The sequence below is a fragment of the Acanthopagrus latus genome, chromosome 17 (assembly GCF_904848185.1).
Source record: "Acanthopagrus latus isolate v.2019 chromosome 17, fAcaLat1.1, whole genome shotgun sequence".
Taxonomy (NCBI): Eukaryota; Metazoa; Chordata; class Actinopteri; order Spariformes; family Sparidae; genus Acanthopagrus; species Acanthopagrus latus.
Window position 1 is genome coordinate 9519502 of NC_051055.1, and position 14360 is coordinate 9533861.

Sequence of the window (14360 nt, forward strand, 5' to 3'; positions counted from 1 at the left end):
GTGTGTAAATGTGATGATAATACCAGCAGCTGGTCAGCTTAGCTCAGCACACACTCAAAGGATTTACTTGTTTTTGAGAAAACAAAATGAGGGAATGAATCAAGAAATACACATTTGTTTTCGGATCTTAGATTCGCATTAAGTGTCACGGCGCATGTTTTTGCTAATCAGATCACACAAACATTGATTGCTCGTGACTCTTTGCAACATCGGCATCAATCAGCACACATTCTCAAGTCACATGTCCACATGCGAGTGAAATGAGGCTGCAGAGTTCAAAGTGTAGAAATTGTCGACATTCTGTATGAGTAACATCTTCATTAGCCAAAGAAAACCAGAGCTGTGACTCATTGCCATTTCCCTTTTCTTCGATATGCAGGTTTTTAATAATCGGTGCTTAGTCATGGGTCTGAGGGAGGGGGATCTGGGAAGTGTGTGTGAGTGTACCGTATGACTCAGAAGACTAATTCTCTTTCATTTACAAACTGGAATATCACTGATTTACTTTTGATAGTCTGTATCTTGAATCCTTTTTCCCAATTCAGACAGGATCCAACAGCCTCACGCCTACTTCCCATAGCTAATGTAGTATAGTACAATTACAGTACAGTACAATACAATACAGTATAGTATAATGTAGTGTGCCATAGTATAGTTTAGAATCGTAAAGTGTATTTTAGTATAGTATAGTATAGTATAGTATAGTATAGTATAGTATAGTATAGTGGTCCCCACCTACCCATGAGAACAACGTTCTCTCATTCTGTGGTCAAATTAACAATAGCAGACACGCTACGTCAGGTTACACTTTCAAAATAAAGGTACCTAAAGTACTTTGTTAGGTTCAGGAAAACATCATGATTTTGCACATAATAACTACAGTCAAGTAAAGTGCAACATGTAAGAATTGACGTCACACAAAATATCGGGCAACGTATCACCAGGGTAACCACTAACTTCTGCAAACTGTAGTTGCTGTTAGCCCAATTAGCTTTGCAGCTAATGTGTAGGTGTTTACATTGCTAGCACAGGAGCTTTCAACCCGGACCATTGCAACACAATATATCGACATCAAAAATGTTACTCCTCTGCATACTGTTCATAATTTTAGAGACATTTTGAGTGTTTTCAACCTAAATTCTTACATATTTCACCAAAACCTTCACCTGGGTGAAAGCTGTGTGAATAAACCATCGGACCCATCATTGTCGCCCCCTGCTGGTACTGCACCCTCACTCGTGCGTTGTTTTTATGCCTAGGCGAGGCAAATCATTACACTCACGCCATCCTCTATGGGATCGTCAGGTCTGTTGCATATTGAGCCATGAGACTGGGCTGAGAAGTAATAGTGAGTGTACCGCTGGTAGTTTATAGATACCTTTTCCTGTTTCCATTTACCTGCTGCCGCATTGCATGCGGCCTATCACTCTACCATCTGAGCACCACGCCTCTTTTTGCAGACTTAATAGGCAGTTAATGTCATTCGGCATTACTTATCAGCTTTTGATTTGTTAACATGTGTTGCCAATTGTGACATTACATCATGGGAATTCTCCCACAAAGGCAGAAACCACGCCAAAATTTCTGGTCTATATTATAGATTTCATTAAATCTCTGATATTAGCCCTCACTCACATTTTCACGCCATGAAAAGAAAAGGAATTAGTCACGTTTGGGTCAGCTGACAGAGGTGTGAGCCTTAGTTTAGTCATTGAGGACATAAACTCCCTCTTTCTCTTCGTCTCTCACAGACACACATTGTGCTGGCCGTGAAAATGTTTGTATCCGCTGTGGTTTACTGAGTGTTTAGTCTAGAGTAACACCAGAGCTGGCCAGCAGTCCGAAAGCTTAAGTATGTCACAGCCTCAAGGGCCTGCTTTGCCCCTGAGCAGCTACACCGAGAACTCAAGCACAACCAAAAATATGCCAGTTGAATGTAATTTCTCCTGTCATGCAGTACACAACATTGACCTCCGTTATAGACAGCAAGAAAGAATCTTGACCTTGTATACTTTGAAAAGTGGCTTTATGTAACTTTTAGTTTCCCACTGCTTTCAACAAGAAACCTGTCAGACTGAATACTGGATGAAAAGAAGACCTCGTAATGTTCTGCATCTACTTTTAAGACAGCTGTGAAGGTTTCTCTAAAAAAAAAAGTACATCCAAAGACTTGGATTCATACTTTCTGTTTAAGGTCATGAGTACAATTTTTGAGGAAAAAAATTGTTTCAAGCTCCACTAAAAAAATAGTCCAAGTGATTACTAACAAGGGGCATCTGCTAGTAATCTTTCATAACTAAAGCATTACAGTGTTTTTCCTGTCACTGGGACAATTGCGATGATCAATAAACATCCTAAAGAAACGTACTGCTAACAGTGGTGCTGTTAATTGACACCTCTTTGGAGTCTGGTAGGGTGAGAGAGAGCAGGGGTGATTTTCCCAAACAGATTTAGTGCCTTGATCTCTTTCAGTCTATTGTTCAGTGGATGGAGAACTAAGGGTTTATAATGTTACTGAGCTTTTGGGAAAGTCGCCCGTTTCACTCTTGCATGGGAATTAAAGGATCTTACTCTACTGCATGTCAGTAAATAACAAAAATAGAGAAAAATACAATTGACTCTATGAGTTCAGATTGTTATAAGTTGACACAAAGAGATGTTGACACATTAAAGGAGACCTATTATGCTTTCTTGGTTCTTCAGTGTTATGTTGGTTCTCGTGCATGTAACATTTCTTGGACTGTAGAAGCTCCTCTCTCACACAGAAATCACTGCTCCTGGAACGCCTCGCCATCTGTCCCAACTTTAATTCCATGACTTCGTGGCATCGCACTACGTCACCATGTCACACATTATTTATGCCAGAAGTTAGTTCGGCACACAAGAATCAATTTACTGAAGCTGCTCTATTGTTGTTAGATGTGCTGGCTCAGGCATATGTGAGCTGACCAATCAGAGCAGCAGCTTAAAGAGACAGGCGCTAAAACGGAGTGATTCAGACAGAGGGGAAAAAATAGTGTGTTTTTTGGGCATTACAGCATGTAAACCTACTCTAGTAGTTACCCCAGATAAAATCATGAACCTGGGAGTGAGAATAATATATCTCCTTTCAGTACAACAACTCTGAGTCTGATGCTGCCTAGCTCTTTAAACAACATCCACATTTAGTTTTCTGCTGTACCAAGACATAATTCATCAAAAACACATAAGAATAAGAGGCACACAAAGTGAGAAAGAGAATGATTTACAGTGAAGTCTCCATTGTATCCCCCTCTCCACACACAAATAATACTTCAGATCCTGTTCCAAGACAGTATATGCACAGAGTTCGGATGGATAAATATCTCAGCGGACGCGACTGTGACTTATGTACCAGACAGCTCTCTGTTTGTCTAAGCTGCCCGAGGATGAAATACAGCCAAGAGGTTCAGGTCTCCGCGTTACGTGGGAATATTTTGCCAGAGAAGACAGAGCGGAAAAGCTTTAGTGCTCCCTTCTAAGCTTCTGTACTCCAAAAGGTATTGTTCTTGTCCACCTTTAACTGTAAAATGCAAATGCGAAAGGGAGATATGCAGGATCTGCTTTCCCTTTCTGATCTCCTCATCCCTCCACTCTTCCTGTACATCTCCCTTTCCTGGTGCTTTAATGTGAACAGGTCTTGTTTTTTAGTCTGAATTAAAATTACCCTGTTAAAAGGAAATGATTAAAAAGAAAAAAAGATAACATCGCCCTTTTAAAGTTGCTGTAATTCAGAGGGGAATTAAAAGCTCATAGACGAGCTCAGCCGAAATGATGTTTCAAGTGATGGTGGGGAGATTAACAAGCAGCTTGATTTGTGCTCAATGGTTTGATTCCCAGCAGTGTGTCACTGTGATCTTGGATCTTAAGGTCTCTCTTGCTCAGCTTTGTAAAAGTTGTTTGAAGTATGGAGGGGTGAGTTAGAAAGTCTTTTAACTATGCATGTCCATAAATTAAAACTTTTCAGAGAATCTTTTCACACTTCACAGGAGTCAGTTGAAATAAAATCGAGGCATTGAACATCAAATATGTTTGCAGGACAATGATGAAATGTGTCCTGGCTTTGTGTCGTTATAGAGAACACATTGTCCTGAGAGCAGAACAGTCATCGGTGTCCAAGACGGAAACCTCATTTGGACAGATGAAGCTCTCAGTCTCAGTTTACATGTTGTGAAAGGGACTTACTCGCCCACTAAACTGAGATGGCTATATGCTCTTTCTGACAGTGAAGCGAGACAGAAACATTGGATTAAACAGAGATGGGATGTGACAAATTGCAGCCTTTCGTTTAGCACTTTAACGATCATTTAAAGTGTATTTCAACCAGGTGACGGGTGACCAGAATTAAATGTTGGCAGTTGTTGGCAATGTGTTTTACAAACGCCTGATACATTTATAAATGCAATAGTCCTATTTAACATATTGACATTTAGACATTACATGTTATATCAGGTTTACATTGCATGTTTATGACCTGATTGTAATATCATTAGCAGGAGAGCATTTTGTTGGCATTTTAGGCAAGAAAGCTGCCATGCCACTGCCATTTGCAATGTGGAACTACTGGATATTTTTGATGAGGGATGTTTCATCATGCGTAAGCTTTTTTCCAGCCGCATTTGTGGTGAAAAGAAGATACTTTTGACGAGAAATCGGGACAATGCAACCATAGATTGTAAAATTCAACCTACAGAATTTAAAAATTGCAACATCAATGAATATAAAGTTTCACCGCCCATGGTTTGCAGAAACGAACAATGCTAACATGTAGTTTGGTTGAGATCGCAGGAACTGATGCTGTTACTGTATAGTAACGTGCACCAGAGTCAAGGTTTTGTAGTTTAATTAGTTAGAATTTTGATTTAAAACATTACAAAATGTACTAAAATTATAAACACACATGACATTATGTCAGACACATCTATGTATTGTTGCAAAGACATCTACTAAAGTTAGCGTGCTAACCAGCTAGGCCCAACCCATCGTGTCTTGCACACGCCACTCTGAGCTCCCAGTCTGGAATACCAGCTACAGGGCTAATTTAGCTAGCTAGCTAACATGCTAGGAGTTAGCAGAGGTTGCTATTAGGGGTGAACTTGCTGTGACAGGTGGCTAGTTCTTACATATTGCACCTTTTAGCCAACATATGTTGAAAACTATAAATGTATCACTGAATGAAGTCTAAGATGATAACCAGTCAGTGGATGGTTCAAATGTCTAAAGTGCTTCATTAACGTGGCTCTGGAGGATGTGTTTTCACCCGTGTCCCCTTGTTTGCGTGCTGGGTGGTTGGTTTGTTTTCAAGATGTCACGAAACTACAGATTTCCACAGAACTTAGATGTGTCCCGGTCCTGAAAAGACCCCTTGGACTGCAGGTGTTTTCCAGATAAAATGACAAATCCATCTAGAAATGTTTCTCATTCTCATTTAATATGTCAAGAAAGGGCATTTCTCGACTGGAATACAGTTGATCATTATAATAATATACATCAACTTTGATATTGGACTATGGGCTTGATTGAATTAAAGGATACTTTTGGGCCTTGGTGGAGGTATACGCTCCTCTGAGTGCCATTCTAGTAAAACCTTTCATTCTAGTAATCTTTCTGACCTCTTCCTGCATTCGTGCACACATGCAGGCAGAATATTCCAGACAGTGTCCAGAATAGTAGTCTGCATGAAGAGGAGCAGGTCCTCTGTGGAGCTATCACAGAGAGCACACACACAGATCTTTGCTGACAGTTTCTGTCCCAGCGGTTTTGATGCACCGAGATTATTTTTCAAACCATGAAATGAGTCCAGAGTCCACTGAACTTGTCTTTTTTCTTTGCTAGGCCCATTCAGTGTCGGCTTGGGTGGCCAGTTGTCCTGGGAACTGTGGAAGACTTCGTCTAAAGGGAAAAAAATCAAATTTATGAAGAAATTGTGAAATGGTATTACGACATTACTTACTATAAGAAGTCAGTGACACGAACCAGTTTACTAGTAAGTAACTGAGTCCTTTCTCCCTTTCAATTCACCAACTGGAACAAAACCTACACTTCCTTAAAACTGTGTACTGGAGCCTAAATAGAACAGTATCTAGAATCATGATCACACCCTGTTTCATCAGACCCTCACCTTAGATGAGGAGAAGCTCCCTCCCCCCAAAAAACCCTTTAACAGGGGAAACATGGAAGAAACCCCAGAAAGAGCGACAGAGGAGGGATTCCTCTCCCAGGACAGACACAATCAAAGACAGTATGAGAACATCGCATTAGTTTCGTCTCCACTGACCTCATCTTTGGAAACATGTAAGGAAACATGTACATATGGAGACATCACTCTGGCTTTTATCTGGCATGCCAGACAATTAAACAGCAAAATGGTGGGCTGGACACCCGAAGCAATGAGTTAAATGAAGTCTAATGAACTATGGAACAGAGAAATATGACAGCTGGGTAATAAGTGTCTGTTGGTTTGTCACTGTGGATGACCCTTTTTTACATTACACAGTCATTTAATTCACTGTTAAAGGTGCAATATGTACAAATTTTAGTTTAAACATCTGGCTAGCTGTACTGCTGACTGAGCTAACTGGTTAAAAGTAACTACAGTTATGGAATAGAATACAGTTAGCAGCAGTGTGGGGTTACCCTGGTGATGTGCTGCCCTTATTTGTTTGCAGTATGAATTCAACAGGTAGCTGATTATAACATATTGCCACTGAAATATAAGAATACTGCTTTAAGCACAATTCATTTTGGTTTTAGTACTGCATATACTGTTTTTAGAATGCAGATTTACGGGTTTACGGATGCTAAAAGGCTTTGAGAATGCGGGACTTCAAGTCTCAAGATAATTAAATCAAGTGATATCCGATGCTGGTGTGGCTCATTTCCTTAAAGTGCATATTGTATGACACAGAAAGCAGGGGTTTGAATCCAGCACACTGCTGTGATGTACAGTGGGCTTACTAAAACGCTCCTATTCATTTCCCATTCCTGTTCATTGTTGAATGATAAAGGAGAAAACGTAATAGATGGGAAATTTTAACAGGCCAGGCTTGTGGCTTGAACCCGCTGACTTGGAGAAGCATGCCATGGTATTTTACGATAGATGTTAACGCTCAGCGGGATCTTGGTCTGTGCATGTGAGTGTATGTGTGTGTGTGTGTGTGTGTGTGACAAGACCATTTCAGTAGCCTTGAAGAGAATTAGATTTTTCCCCTATGTGTTTTGCCTTTTTTGATTTTTTCACACACAGGCCTTTCCCTGTTCTCTGTATGCACGTGTGTGTATTGGGGTGCGTTAAAGTTTTACACTGTCCTGCCTGTGCAGAAAGAGAAGAAAATGTCCTGTACTACTGGGTGGGGGTGGGTTTGAAAAAGGTTCTTTTCTGATGTCACACACTTGCTGGTGGAGCTGCAGCTGACAAGCATTTGAAGCTTCTAAGAAATACAGAAATGCATCCATACTCGCACACACAGACACACACACACAAGCACACACACACACACGCACACACACACACACTCAAGGTTGACGTGCACTCTCAGTCCTTCAGGAACCAGGAAGTCCCCTTGTTGTTCATGAAACATCTGGAGCACAGAATCCCTGAATCCCGGGTTCCCCTGGCAACACTACATCAACAGCCAGTCCACCTCCTGCCCTGTGTGTGTGTGTGTGTGTGTGTGTGTGTGTGTGTGTGTGTGTGTGTGTGTGTGTGTGTGTGTGTGAGAGAGAGAGAGAGAGAGAGAGAGGGAGAGGGAGTATGAGAAAAAGGGGATGTTGCATCTTTGTTGATCTTTGTGCTATCACCCTTTCATTTTACTCAACAAAGATACAAAATGCTGCCGCACATTGCCACATATCTGATGCCGGATGATGCAGCAAACACAAAACTGCATCCCCAAGAGTGCAAACTACATTCTTGCATGGCTTTATCACCTAGTTATGGAGTTACGGTGTTAAAACCAGACTGTAGTTACAAGTTGCTTGCAGTCAAATGATTTCCAAAGACCCTTTTAAGGAAAAACTATGAGCCTCCATGAGTCTCCTGTGTGCAGTAGCAGGCCAAATGAAGCATGTCTGACCTTGGGGACATGGAAGCAGGGAGTCTGTGGTCGTTTCCCTGTAGTCTGACCCCGGCCATCCCCTCTTAACCTTCCTGTGAGGAAACAGCAAAGCGGTTGTGTCTCTTCCCTCTCTTTACTCCCCTCAGTCAAATAATTGTTTACCTACTTTTCTTTATTTTCAAGTACTTTTGTGGACATTTATTTTGCTTATAAGCCAGTTTCTCATCCAATATGTTTTGCACAAATAGGATTTTTTTTTTTAACCATTAACCAAAGTGTGTTTGACCTCTCGTCCTTCATCCTCCAGCCAGTCTCTGACTCATTTCCTTTCATCCAATCGGAAAGGGAGTCAAAGTGATACACCAGAGACATCTGAGAGCCAGGGAAGCTGTGAAGCATTGTCCAGAATCCAACCATCAGACCACAGATGACACGGCTTAAAAAATCTCATCCATATAAACTTGATGTTTAGGTCATCGTTTTTCATCTGACCTCATTTGAAGGTTTCGATTTTCTCTGAGAATTAAAACCAAGAGCGAGTGTGTCTGCACATAAGCAAGTGTTGCGGATGTCGTCCCTGTTGACTTTTAACTCCATGGAGACAACGCCGATAGCTTCCATCGAGTGATGCATGTAGTAATGATAAATGTGTTGACGAAGCCAAGCTCCTCAGTTCTTAGGACATGATGTAATTACTTCCTGATCACTGATGCAGTTGGAAAGTTGTGGTGTAATTTTATGTATTTAGAAATGAAGGGTCGATTATGCATAACAGCACGGGAATACATGACTGATGACAATGTGTTTCGCATTATTGTTTTCCAAAAAAGAAAATAGCCAGCAGGCTAATTGAGAAACCTGACACTACCTGGCCACCGTGAACTCTCTTGATTTAGTCAAGTGTGTTTTGTGTGTGTGTGTGTGTGTGTGTGTGTGTGTGTGTGTGTGTGTGTGTGTGTGTTAGTGAGTGTGTGTCGATGGGGGACAAAGGGAGACACTGGGAACACTTCAGCGGGTTCAGCTGTAGAAAGCTTTCAGCAGTTACGGCACGTCTTCCTCTCAAAACCAGGGGCCAAATCACCACATTAATCTGACAAAGCTTTTCTTGGCGGACAACAGAAACTTAACAGCCTCTCTTCATGAGCCACAGTCACTCCAGTGTCCTGTCCTCGTAAAAGCACACATACAAACACAAACACACACACACACACACACACACACACACACACACACACACACACGAGAAAAAACAACACAAGCTCAGCCATGGTTCAGTTGCTCTTTGCAGATCTGGAACATAGATCATGCCATATTTTGTAGGTGTAAAAGCAACAATTTGCTGTCAATTACGTAGTAGTCTATGTCTTGGCTTGGACCAGTAATTTCCTGGACTGCTCTCCGGTTGCCTTGTGACTGGTCCTGGCTCAGGGGTAGTTTGACACGTAACCCCTCTGAAAGGGTGAATTATCATTCTTGCACTTTTGTGCGACAAAAACATACAAGATATAATGTGTTGGTTAATTAGCTTTAGAGGTGCTGACTAGCTGCTTCTCTATGGACATATCAGCTGTAGAGAGACAGGTACAGCTGCTTATCATTCCCCTCTGTGGGCTTGTTTTTCTGTAAAGTCACTTTATATTTACTTATATATTTATAAATATTGGTAAGTCACAGGTTTGTTGCGTTTGTTGAGTTTATCAAGTTCAGTTGCTTCTTTGGGTTTCAGGATCTGCCAGAAATGGATAGTTTTTTTTGTGAGCTACTGGGCTAACAATGCCAGGGACAAAGAGGGCAAAATATGGAAAATAATATTACAGTGGGTGGGAGAAAGGGACTGTGTTAAAAGAACAATGTCTAAGAATGTGTCACCTATTGAATAAATACACATAGAGGGGAGCACATCAACAAAGTAACTGCTACCTGCTGCTAACTGTAGCTGCTGTTAGCTATTTGGCTCAGTTAGCCATGCAGCTAGCGGTCTTGACTGTGATATTATGAAAAAGAAATGGCTATATCCTAAAAGGTGCTTCTCTTGGACCTTGTTGCTCGTTTCTCCTGCGGCATCTGGCAACATTGTCTATGAGGTGAACTACAGGGGAGGCCAGGTACTGAACCTGTTGATCTGCTACACATGTTAATCTGCACAATCCACATATAGCATTTTGGCCCTAAACCCACTGTGGGTACTTATGGTAGCCCCCAGGCTCAAGCTTATGTGACAATCAAGTCCAGTCACGTCCTTGAACCCTCCTGCTTTGAAGTCCTCAACCACATCTGTACGAATGTTTGAATGGCAGCTTCTGCTTTAACGCGAAGACATTGCTCTTTCAGGTGAGCCTCGTGATTTCCATTGGTGTGACTATTAAAACCGGCTGTCAGCTATACAATAAAAATGACCTATTCAATTTGTGAGATACAGTTATGTGACCTAAAGAGAGAAGGGCTGGAAGAGGTCAGAGGGCTCAGGGGAGAGTGATGTGTGTGTTCACACGGGAAATGAGAAAAGAATGCATCATGTCGGGTTTGTGACCCTTAATGTGCTGCTCAAAGGTCAGTTTGTGAATTGAACCTCATATAGTGCATTCATATGTGTAAGCACTGCAGCACTGCAAAACCTTCCCCTATAGGAGAAAATTCAAATTTCCTTTAGGGTTCATGTAGTCAGCTACAGAATAAACTCTTCTACGACCACATGGGTTTGGAATGCCAGAAAGATTACAAAGGTACAGTACATTTACAATAAATAGGACACCATTAGATCAAGTGGAATGGAATTAAACATTGTTCCCTCATGTTGTGGGTAGCACTCCACAGCGTATGCAGTGACGTCTTGGTAATTCATTTTACTGACAAGACACAGCTGGGTTTGGCTCTTTACTACATCGCTGATCTTCTGACTCCATCAGTGTCGGCCCACGCCCTGTGATCCTCAGCTGCTGGTCAGAAACCTTTTACACTCACCTGTCTTTGATTCTGTACGAGGGTTTTCTGTTCCTGATTATTTTTCCTGCTGCTTTTCTCTTTATTTTAGACAGCTTATTGTCTCTTTGGTTGTTCATTGTTTAGATTTTGCATTGCTTGCTGTATTTCTACATTACTGGAACATTAATTTAGGAGTGTTTGAAACTGTTTATTTCTTTAAATGGAATATCTATCTATTTATGAAATTTACATTTTAAAAATCTGTACTTAATAGGAAAAGTCACTTTAAGATTCTGCTCTCACGTATCTTCTGTTACATGCCAACATCATTTCATCATTCGTCAAATTTAGGGTGTTTTTTTTTTTTTTTTTTGTGCATGTCTGAAATAACTTTTTCCAAGGTCAGAAAAGAAGAAAAACTAAAGTGAATTGCATCATTAGAATGTCTTGTGTATTTTATGTTCTTATTTTTCTTCAGCTCAGAATCTGCTTGATACAGGCGCAGAATCTTTACAGATCGGTTGATGGGTTTTTCGCACAGCAGAGAAGTCGAGGTTGCGGTGGTGCTTCCCTGACTTGCATAAAACAAAGCAGAATCTGTCCCTCAGAATTCTGTTATGGACGTCTGTTTTCAAGATGTGCATGCTCTCAGGGCCTCTCCAGCTCTCTACGTTTGTTTTCTGCTGTAACAATGGTTTTTCGCTGTTTATCCCTGAGGGGATCTTTGGTGTGCACACACATAAAGCAGCCCCACCCTTGTTACTCATTTTCATCATTGACAGTATCGAGAAAAATGCCACAATGGTTAATGGTTTTATGTGATTATTTGGTCAAAAATATTTCAGTACTTAGGGAGAAAAAAAAAAAAGTTAAAATTGATTAAGATCAGAACCAAAATCAGGTCTTTTGCCAAGTAGGTTGTCACTGGACCAAATCTTTCTTTCGATGCAGCAAATACAGAAGCCCTACACCTCTAGTTTGCTGCTGTAGTTAGCCTCCTTTTGTGCCTAAAACTGAGTAAGTGCTTTTTGTGACTAAATCTAACTGCTGTTTGTCAATGTTAATAACACTCAAAAAGTCATTATATGTGAAATGTTTGTCAACACGACTCTATTTTGACAGTCCAAAGATGTTGAAGAAGTTCATGTGCCTAACTTGACCACAGAGCCCTATACATGGAAAACTGATGGTGGAGGGGTAAGTAGAGCGTTTAGAGTTTGATGCTTAAGGCCAGTGACCAAATCTATTTGATGATTCGGGGGTAATTTGTGTTTTCTCTTAAAAATAAAATGTGCCTGGTATTTTGGCACATAATGACACACGTAGCAGAAGAAGTAGAAAGTAGAACAAGCCTAAGAAACAGGAAAAACTGCAAGTCAAAAATAATAAGCTAAAATAACTGAGAGAAAAAACATAGAATATCAATAAAATGTATTTTTTCGAAAATAGGCACAACGTGACTGTAGATTTTTGTGCAGTTATGTACAAAATGCGGATATTCTGCTATAGTTCAGGTAAAAAGTGTCCCCAATGAGAGCCACAATTCCTTTGTATGTACTGTACTGTGTACTCCATTAGCCTCAGAGGCACACTGTGTTTCACTTTTGCATTTGGTGAAGGAGATTTATTTATTTTTTAACTATATGTTCACACAGTCCCCAAACTGTCATCATTTTTATCACCGTCCTGAACCTGAAGTGGTCATCAAGCGCGCATAAAGGGACCCTCCCTTACAAGAGTCAGTCGTCCTTTAATCAGCTTCCACTGGGAGAGGTCAAATTTACTGTGCTTTATTAAATTAGGAGTGTGCGCAATGTGCACTATGGGACACGTGTGGTGCGTGTGTGTGTGCACGAGCAAACAAGAGTCAAAAACTGAGATGCAGAGAGATGAAATGAAAGAAGACATTTGGGTCCAGTTCAGACAGGGACGACTGAAGACTGATATACTCCACAAACAGATTATTAGACACACAAATGCCCAGATAACAATATGTGCACAACATTTTATATGATCGCCACCCTCTGTGTCGTTACCTGCTGTGGGAATTTAGAGCTTGATGATCTGTCAGTTGAGTTTGGAGTAACAGTACAAACCTTCTGCAAGACGATCTACATGCAACGATAGATTTTTCACCCTCATTATGACTAGTGACGGGATCTTTACCGAAGAAGTGGCCTCAAGCTTCAGATTATGAAGCTCTACAATGTTTCAGTTGTGAAGGGCTCGGGGGTCAAATCAGCAATGATACATTACAGGCTGAGTCCTGTTTGACTTTCAAAATAAAGCTTGTTACACACAGTTGTTACAGACATTATTCATTATGACTTTTGGACTTGTATCAGTGTTGACAGATGGTCGTGGGATGGTTGGGTCTAGGCTCCAAAACTATTTGGCTAGGTTTTGGTACCAGAGCTACTTAGTTAGGTTGCAGTACCAGAACCGCTTGGTTGTTTTAAAGCACCTCAACAAGATTACTGCATTTCAAACAGATGTTACGTGATTACAGTAACACTGATTACGATACACATACTTTTTACTCAGTGGAGTTCATCTGTATGCTTGTTTCTTTCAGCACGTCAAGATTCTAAAATAATACATTTGATTGAATAAAATATGATCTAATTTCACTGACATGTAATTGATGTGAGATGTAGACATGGCCATTGCAACATGCTGCATGGATATAAAACATAATTATTGTATATTCCCTGTGTTTGATTGTGTTTTATTTAACTATACTCCCAAGATGTTTGCTAATTGCATTTTTTTAGAGATACATTAAATGAATAACAGCAAAACACACCAAAAGGAGAAAGGTCATATGTCTCCATGATACGAAAATGAATCTGTAAAACTGACTTGTGTTCACGACGGCCTTTTTAACTGATTCACAAGATCACAATCCAGAAACATTACTCACTATACTCCCAAAGGCAGCGATTCTCTGTTACTCACTTTGCCATTATTCATTAGCAAACCCCCATGCCCAAACACACACACACACACACACACACACACACACACACACACACACACACACACACACACAAACACACTTATACTCCATGCTCCGTCCTTCCAGCTGTGAGCTCCTCTCAGACATTAACACATTGTCTTATCCTGCCTTTTGGGAATCAAGCTACAGCTGGAGATCTCTCTCTCTCTCTCTCTCTCTCTCTCTCTCTCTCTCTCTCTCTCTCTCTCTCTCTCTCTCTCTCTCTGTTTCGGTCTCTCTGTTCGCCACATATTCAGTATGTGTGTATAAATACAGAACACACACAAAGACACAGCAGAGTTTCAGATTTGTATTGTGACTCTGACCCCCCACTAAGGAACCACTAAACTAAGGTTAGAGCCAAC

The 14360-nt window shown here is 40.8% G+C and overlaps 1 long non-coding RNA gene across 1 annotated transcript; it reads left to right on the forward strand.

Moving 5' to 3' along the window:
• The first annotated feature begins 7771 nt into the window (after positions 1-7771).
• Positions 7772-8937, forward strand: LOC119006438. Its single transcript, XR_005070790.1, has 2 exons — positions 7772-8169; positions 8383-8937. It is a non-coding gene; the product is annotated as an uncharacterized LOC119006438 (long non-coding RNA).
• Positions 8938-14360: the final 5423 nt, after the last annotated feature.